The 7,396-nt window shown below is 37.5% G+C and overlaps 1 long non-coding RNA gene across 1 annotated transcript; it reads right to left on the reverse strand.

Annotated features, from left to right (window-relative positions):
• Positions 1-2,894: 2,894 nt before the first annotated feature.
• Positions 2,895-6,294, reverse strand: LOC126821970 (uncharacterized). The gene is made up of 3 exons (XR_008788166.1): positions 5,926-6,294; positions 4,196-4,306; positions 2,895-3,515 (listed from the first exon to the last, which is right to left on the reverse strand). It is a non-coding gene; the product is annotated as an uncharacterized LOC126821970 (long non-coding RNA).
• Between the last annotated feature and the right edge of the window lie 1,102 nt (positions 6,295-7,396).

Consider the following 7,396-nt stretch of genomic DNA (forward strand, 5'->3'; position numbering starts at 1 on the left):
AACTTTGTTACTTAAATAGTCCAAAACATTTTGTCTGATATGGCGGGAACACACAAATGTTGTTGAATCTCGAAAGTTTCTTGTAATGGCATTTCACATTCCCAGCTCTTCGTCCGAACCAATAAGAAGGTTTTTCATTTCTTCCATAGTAAAATGTCGAGATAATCCAGCAAACAATTGGATGTATGTTGCTGTGTCAGAGTTCATCTTTGTAGCAGATGACGGGTGGGGGGGGGACTTTCGATTTCGTGTTGGACAATGTCAGCAAAATTTTGATTATGGCCGTAAGGGATTAGATCTATTTGATAAGGCCAACTTGTTATACATCTCCTAATTACTACTAACTAACTATTTCTATACATACTAAACTTTAATTTAGAAAAATGATCACTTATATGATTTAATGACAACATTTGTCATTAGTAAAGGGCCCAGGTTCTTAAATGAATGGTACACGCTTACTAGTGCAAGAGCAAAACACAAAACGGTTAATTCTGAGTGACATTGTAATCCTGTAGGGGGGAGGTCATTGAGTCAACTGGCGTGGTTTCGATTCCCCGGTGGTACGTGACAAGGAGTAGGGTCGCTTGTCCAACCGCGTGGGTTTTATCCGGGTCCTCCGGTTTCCTCCCACTGCTAAGTGAATAATTGAAATAAAATTGACCTGGTTTGTGTCGAGTGGACGTTACCCCCCCACCCTTTCTCTTTCCCCTCCCTCTCTCTCTCTCTCTCTCTCTCTCTTTATCTCTGTAATCCTGTATCCTCATCTTGTGCAGTTATAACTATTATGATACTTTTAAGATTTTCCTTGTGTCGTCGATCCCCAAATTTTCAAGATGTGTATATAACTGGATATCCATGTAGGCCTTTATACACAGGCAGAAGTTATCGGGTTAAGTGATCGTCATTATATCAGTCATAATCAACGAATGGAATAACATTCTACTTATATAGATCGGTGAAATTTCAATTCCACATTACTTTGTTCAAACTGAACGGAATTGAACCATTTTTGGACTGATATTCATATTTCATAACATTTTAGTTTACAACTGAGACACGGAGCATATTAAAATGTCCTTTAACGGGATAACGCGTTAAAACTTTAAAGTTAACGAGTTAATTATCAAAGCTCCGAAAACATGGTACTTTTCGTACCCAACCTATTTCAATGAGTAAAAAAAAATTATTCTTGATCATTTTTCTTTTATTATTATTATGGACCCCTAAAATTTAACAGAAACACTCAGTGGCGGCGCCAAGTTGGGGAGTGAGGGGGGGGGGGCAATTATTTGTGGTATGTTTTGATAATCAATACCTTCTACGATGATTAAATCCCACTCAGTCATAGACTTGCATGTTGTAGAGTCTGAGTGAAATTTTTTTTTACCGAACCCACCCTGCTGTAAACCTATTAATAAGCAATAACACGTAAACCACTTGAGAAGTGCTTTTTATGTTTTGGGGTACTGGTTCACCGCGACAAGAATATTCATTCACTTTTGATTCACCCACTCCGTTCGTTTGACACCTCGCTCTCTGTTCGGTTAAGCTTGTGATTTGGCGACAGACAGTATGTGGTCAGCTCTATTTATCTTGACGACCAGTGTCTGAAATACTGCCAGACTGCATTTCCGGCAGTCTATTTCTCAAAATATTGTGGCGAAAATATTCATTCATTTTGATTCACTCACTCCGTCCGTTTGACACTTTCCCCTCTGGTCGGATAAACTAGTGATTTTGCGATAGACGGTATCTGATAAGCTCTATTTATCTCGACGATCAGTGCCTGAAATACTGCCAGACTGCATTTCCGGCAGTTTATTTGAAAACCCACGAGATTGGACAGGCAACATGGTTGATACGCGCCCATAGAACTTTCTTCAGCGGCCCATACACGTTCAATAATTCCGTCAATATTATTGACTCAATATTGTCTCAATAATATTGAACGTGTGTGGGCAATATTGATGTAAAATATTGTCAATAACCATCATTGCGTCAATATATTGACGGATCAAAACCAGTTTGATTTTTATTGATGGTTCATCAATATATTGACGGACGGTCAATTTATTGAATGACAATATTGATCGTGTGTGGAGAATCTGTCAATAATTGCGTCAATATTTTCATTCCATCGTCAACCTTGGAAGAGTAAACATGGCAACTGAGAAACAACCATTTTTAAAAATGACCAAAAAATGATGAAATTATTGATGGAAATATTGAATCGTGTGTGGGCAATTCCCGTCAATATTATTGAGGCAATATATTGGGTCAATAATATTGATGGTTTTAGTGGACATGTATGGGCCGCTTTATACGTCATTCATGTCACCTGGTCAATATAGAACTAGAATGAAGTTATCTTAGAATGAAGTTATCTCCCATTGTACAGTAATATGAATATTAACGTGATAGCTGGACACAACACGCTATACTCTCAAGTCCTGCATCTCTGACCAGAGGAATAAACCACTCGGAACTTTCTCGATACATCATAATAAACAAAATACATCATAATAAACAATGAATTAATCATCAATTTATAATGTTTTAAATCTCCAGTACACATCCCTTGTACAGGTGAACAACACCAAGTGATCCTCCTGGTACAGGTGAACAACACCAAGGCGTTCGAATGGGACAAACACGCAGGGTGCTGGTACACGAAGGCGTGCACGTGAAAGAAACCCTGACAGTTGGAATTCGAAATAAGAGTAGGCCGTAGCGTCGCTGTCCGGGAAACATTTCACTCAAAGAAGACTGCATCATGTATCCCCGTCATCATTAGTCCTGATGGGGCAGACATGTGGGACGTTAAACCCCATGTCATTTCCAACATGTCTACGCCGAAAAAAACCAAGATCCATTAAACATAAACACACAAGTACAGACGTAAAAAACTTTATTCAAAAATAAATAATATAAAAGTGTTTTGTCATTTTATTGGCATCCTTTACAGGTAGGCTACAGCTTTGATAAGGTTACCATTGGAAACATTTCTTCGTCTTCCAAAAACACATTAGTTGGTACAACAATTTATAAATGATATTAATAATATAAAAGGTTTTTGAGATGTCACGGCTTTGATAAACGTTTTGATAGGAAACATTTCTTAGTTCAAAGAACAATGATTGGCACAGCAATTTAAAAATGTATATATTAAAAAGTTCTGTACAACGCTTTTTTCAAATATAAATATAGTAAAAAAAAAAAAATAAAATAGTTTTTTTATGACTATCTGCATCCGTTACTGCTATAGAATAGGACACATTCCTTAGTCTTTCAAAAAAAAAAACCCAACAAAAAATACCCAACACATTTACTGGCACAATATTTTATAAATTATAAAAATAATTTAAAAACGCTATAAAAATTTTGAGGTTTTTGTTGGTTTGGTTGTTTTTTTTATCGGCATCCACTACAGCTACAGCTTTGATAAGGTTTGCATCGGAAACATTTCCTCGAGTTAAAGAAACCACAACTATTGGCACAACATTGACGGAATCCTGAAAAAATAAAACAGACGAAAAATTAGTACTGTATCAGGTAGAAAGTTGTGTCCCCTTAATAGCTCCTTCAGGTCCGAATTCACCTACTTGTGTGTAGAAATGTTAACATATTCCAGGCTATATACCTTTTTTGACAGTTTTTTAAAAAAAAATATATTATAGGGGATGACTCGGCGCTGGACGGGTTTAAAGTAGTATAACTCCGAAACAGGAAGCGCCACCTGTCCATGTTACTTCCCGGCCGAGGCTCCGAGCTACCCTTATACACCAAATTTGAGCCCTAGAGCAGCCACCAACCCTGAACAGACAGACAGACAGACACACAAACGATAGTCATCAATATTAGTATAGATAATGACATACCAGGTGTACACTTGAAACAAGATTAACTTAAGCTGACACGCTGCGCGACAAAAAAGACAATGTCCAATGCACGTTAAAGACCCCTTGAAAGTTAGATTTCAAAATAACAGTAGGCCGTAGTGCCACTGTCTGGATAGACCATTTTCACTTAGAGCATACTGTATGGTGAATGTCCGTCTACATTAGACCAATCCTTGCAGACAAGTACAATCTGATTAAAACACAGATCCTATTTCGTTTCGTTTTTATAGGCCATATTCGAAAGTATACAAAAACGAAAGTAGAAAGTAAAACCTCATTTCATTTCTGCTTACCTATACTTCCACGCCTACAGGTACAACTAACACAGTTACAACCTCTAACAGTATCTGGGTTACTACATGTAAATGTTCCACATCTTCCTCCACACTGGCATCTGGCAAAGGCTGTAAAGGAAACAAACAATAATTGAAAACGTTTAGTTTAGACCAAAGCGAACTGGTTTTTTTTCTGATGAGAGGGTGGGGGTTAAGTGGTCTAACTCGTGCGCTTTAGATCATAAGATCTGTCATTGAGTCAAATGACGTGTTTTACATTTCAAGCGTGCACGCGACAAGGCGTAGGATCGCCTGCTTAACCTATCCGGGTTTCCCGGTCCCCCCCCCCCCATTGCCAAAGGCCCCAACTTGCAGGCGAACTATTTAAATGAAATGACACCATGTATATTAGTCCCGAAATGATCTAATTTGTGTCGATTGGGCCTACGTCTCGGTCTCTTTCTTTTTTGGATGATGCTTCTACTTCGCTTTGTTTGAACACTCTAAAAATAACATCACTATTTAGGCAACTCAACTGTAACTGTTTAAAGTCACTGATGAAATTATAAAATAGAACCAAAAATAACCAGTATCCATTAGCAATGGCGATTGTCCGTCTTCATTAGCCCTGTTGGAGCAGTAGTCGTTAAACCTCATTTCATTTCTTTCACTTTCAATTCTTTCGTCCCATCCGCACGACAAGACACTATCCTTACCGGGGCTTCTTCTTACACCACTGACAAGGAGAAACCACGTCGGAAAATCCCGTATTGGAACACAGTACGTGTGACAGTATAATAACAAAATGTTCGTTTATGCAATAAATATTAATGTTTCTGGATGTTATTAGAAGATTTGATCGATCTCTTGCAAACTACGGGGTCACAGTGGCTAAGTGGGTTAAGACGCTGTTCGATCCCTGCATTTGGCGAGAAAGTTCATCCAGATTTTCTGGCGTGGTCCCCCCATGTCAGTGATGCAGGACGGAGGGCCTGACAAGAACAGCTGTCTAGTCGTTCGGATGGTCCCGTGTACACATTGGCGTGCACGTAAAAGATCCCTTGACATTTAGAATTCGATATAGGCCTAAGAGTAGGCCGTAGTGCCGCAGTCCGGGCAAAATTTCCCTCATAGCACACTGTATGGCTTAGCGAATTTCACAGAATGGAAATATCAGGTCAAAAATGGTCTAAATCAATTCAATCAAAAAAAGCCTACAATGATGAATTGAAAATTTTCAACATTCAGCGTTCTCTATGACGACATAAACCGGATATGAACAAAATGTAGAGAGAGTTGATTTTGGACATGCAACCGCACGCTACTGGATCGTGACCGATCTGTAGAATATCTGTCAGTGTTTATACCCACAATTCTAACCCTAACCCTTCAGAATAGTTTTAGCCACAATCCACCGTTGTTACAGCTTCAATTTGTACATTTGACATGTAATTTAAACCTAACCCGAACCCTAACCCTAGAGAAGATATTCTCCAGGTGACACAAAGATCTAGTATTAATCCATGCAACCTTCACAAATGTTTAAATAATAATTTATATAACATTTGAAGCGAGAAAACAGACCTGAACTAGTCAGATTTAGCTCTTACATAATGCATCTTTATGTCGTGGTAAATTTAATATTTTCCCCAAAATGCAAATCCGCACAGACACTTTAACAGGCGTAAAAAACTGAAAAATTATAAACGAAAAAAAAAATGAAAAAAAAAAAAATGTTATCAACTTACTATTAGCGTCTGATACTTCAAACATGACACACAGGGCAACAGCAAAGGCTAAAATAACTGTAGCAGATTTCATCTTGACGTATGGCTGGCTGTATAATATATAGTTAGTTGAACAACAGTTAGACTGGCACCAACAGGAGTCAATATGATTAAACGAGTCAAACTGGCCACCTTATATATACCTCCTATCATGGGGACAAACATCCTGTTCGTTATGACGGGGGAAAGATAATTTCGCAGTTTATCGCCTTAACCCGGACACTGACCTGGTTCCTCGCGATAGATTTGTTGATTTAAGGTATTTAACAATCCAGCTGACCTTGTTATTACCTGCCAGTATTAGACCAGGGGCAGCTTTTTGTCTAAACGGATGCTGAACCAGTAACATATATTTAGAGAGCCAATCGGAGACGTTGTAGGTAGCGAGTCGACTGTTTCTGCTGACAATAAAATGTGTTTTTTTCATTGGCGATGATTCACCCACACACAAAAAACAAAAACAAGAAAAAACCCGGGTCAAAAGATCCTGAAATTCCGCGAAATGATACGACACCCTAAATTTATTTCGTACTTAGTTTGCATTTTCGCTTTAATTGCCCTTTCTATTACGTTTTGACAGCTAAATATATTTGTTAAGGCTAGCTCAGTTTTTGTCAAGGTTGTTGAGATGTAAATAAGGCGATTATTGGCAAGATTGTAGGTTAGGATTAGGGTAAGCATTGGAGCTCTAGAGGTCCAGGGTTAGGGTTAGCGTTGGGATTAGCACTAACCCTGTTTACATCTCGTGACCTATGACGAAAAATTGAGCTGGCCTTATCATTTAGCACTAACAACGTTTTGACCATTCTGTTCACGTCATTGAGCACACCAGTTTGATATCAACGTAAATACACCACATCACAAACAGGGATATGTTTGGCCATTCATTCATTTTTTTTTTGTTGGAGTCCAACTAAAGTTTTAAAACTTAAATGCGAGTTTATTTTTCATTGTCTTTATTCTTAGTATAAGCATATATCTTAAATATTATGTTTAATGATACATTATGGGAGATTAAATAAAGAGCTGGCAGTTTTCACTATAATAGTTAAAAACTAGATAATGTAAAGGGAATTTGCTGAAAATTTCAGTCAAATTGATACACTCTGATGGTTTTCTTAAAGGCAGTTTGAATTGTTCTATTTTAAAATTATATGCGTGGAATCACCATCGCAACACCAAACTTAATTCTTAAATTGTAAATTGTATTTTTGTTTAATTTTATTGTATTTGAATATAAAGATAAAATTTACTTTAGAAAATAAAACAAATAGCGTAAATTTACATTTCATCATAGACATATATATACAACGAAAACCAAATCTCGAACAACAAATCTCCAAATACAAATCTTGCAAATTCTCAGAAATAAAAGTCTGTGTACGTATGAAATTTAAGCGTCAAAATATAGAGGAGTGGCGTATTAACCTTG

The sequence above is a fragment of the Patella vulgata genome, chromosome 5, assembly GCF_932274485.2.
Source record: "Patella vulgata chromosome 5, xgPatVulg1.2, whole genome shotgun sequence".
NCBI classification, from domain to species: Eukaryota; Metazoa; Mollusca; class Gastropoda; family Patellidae; genus Patella; species Patella vulgata.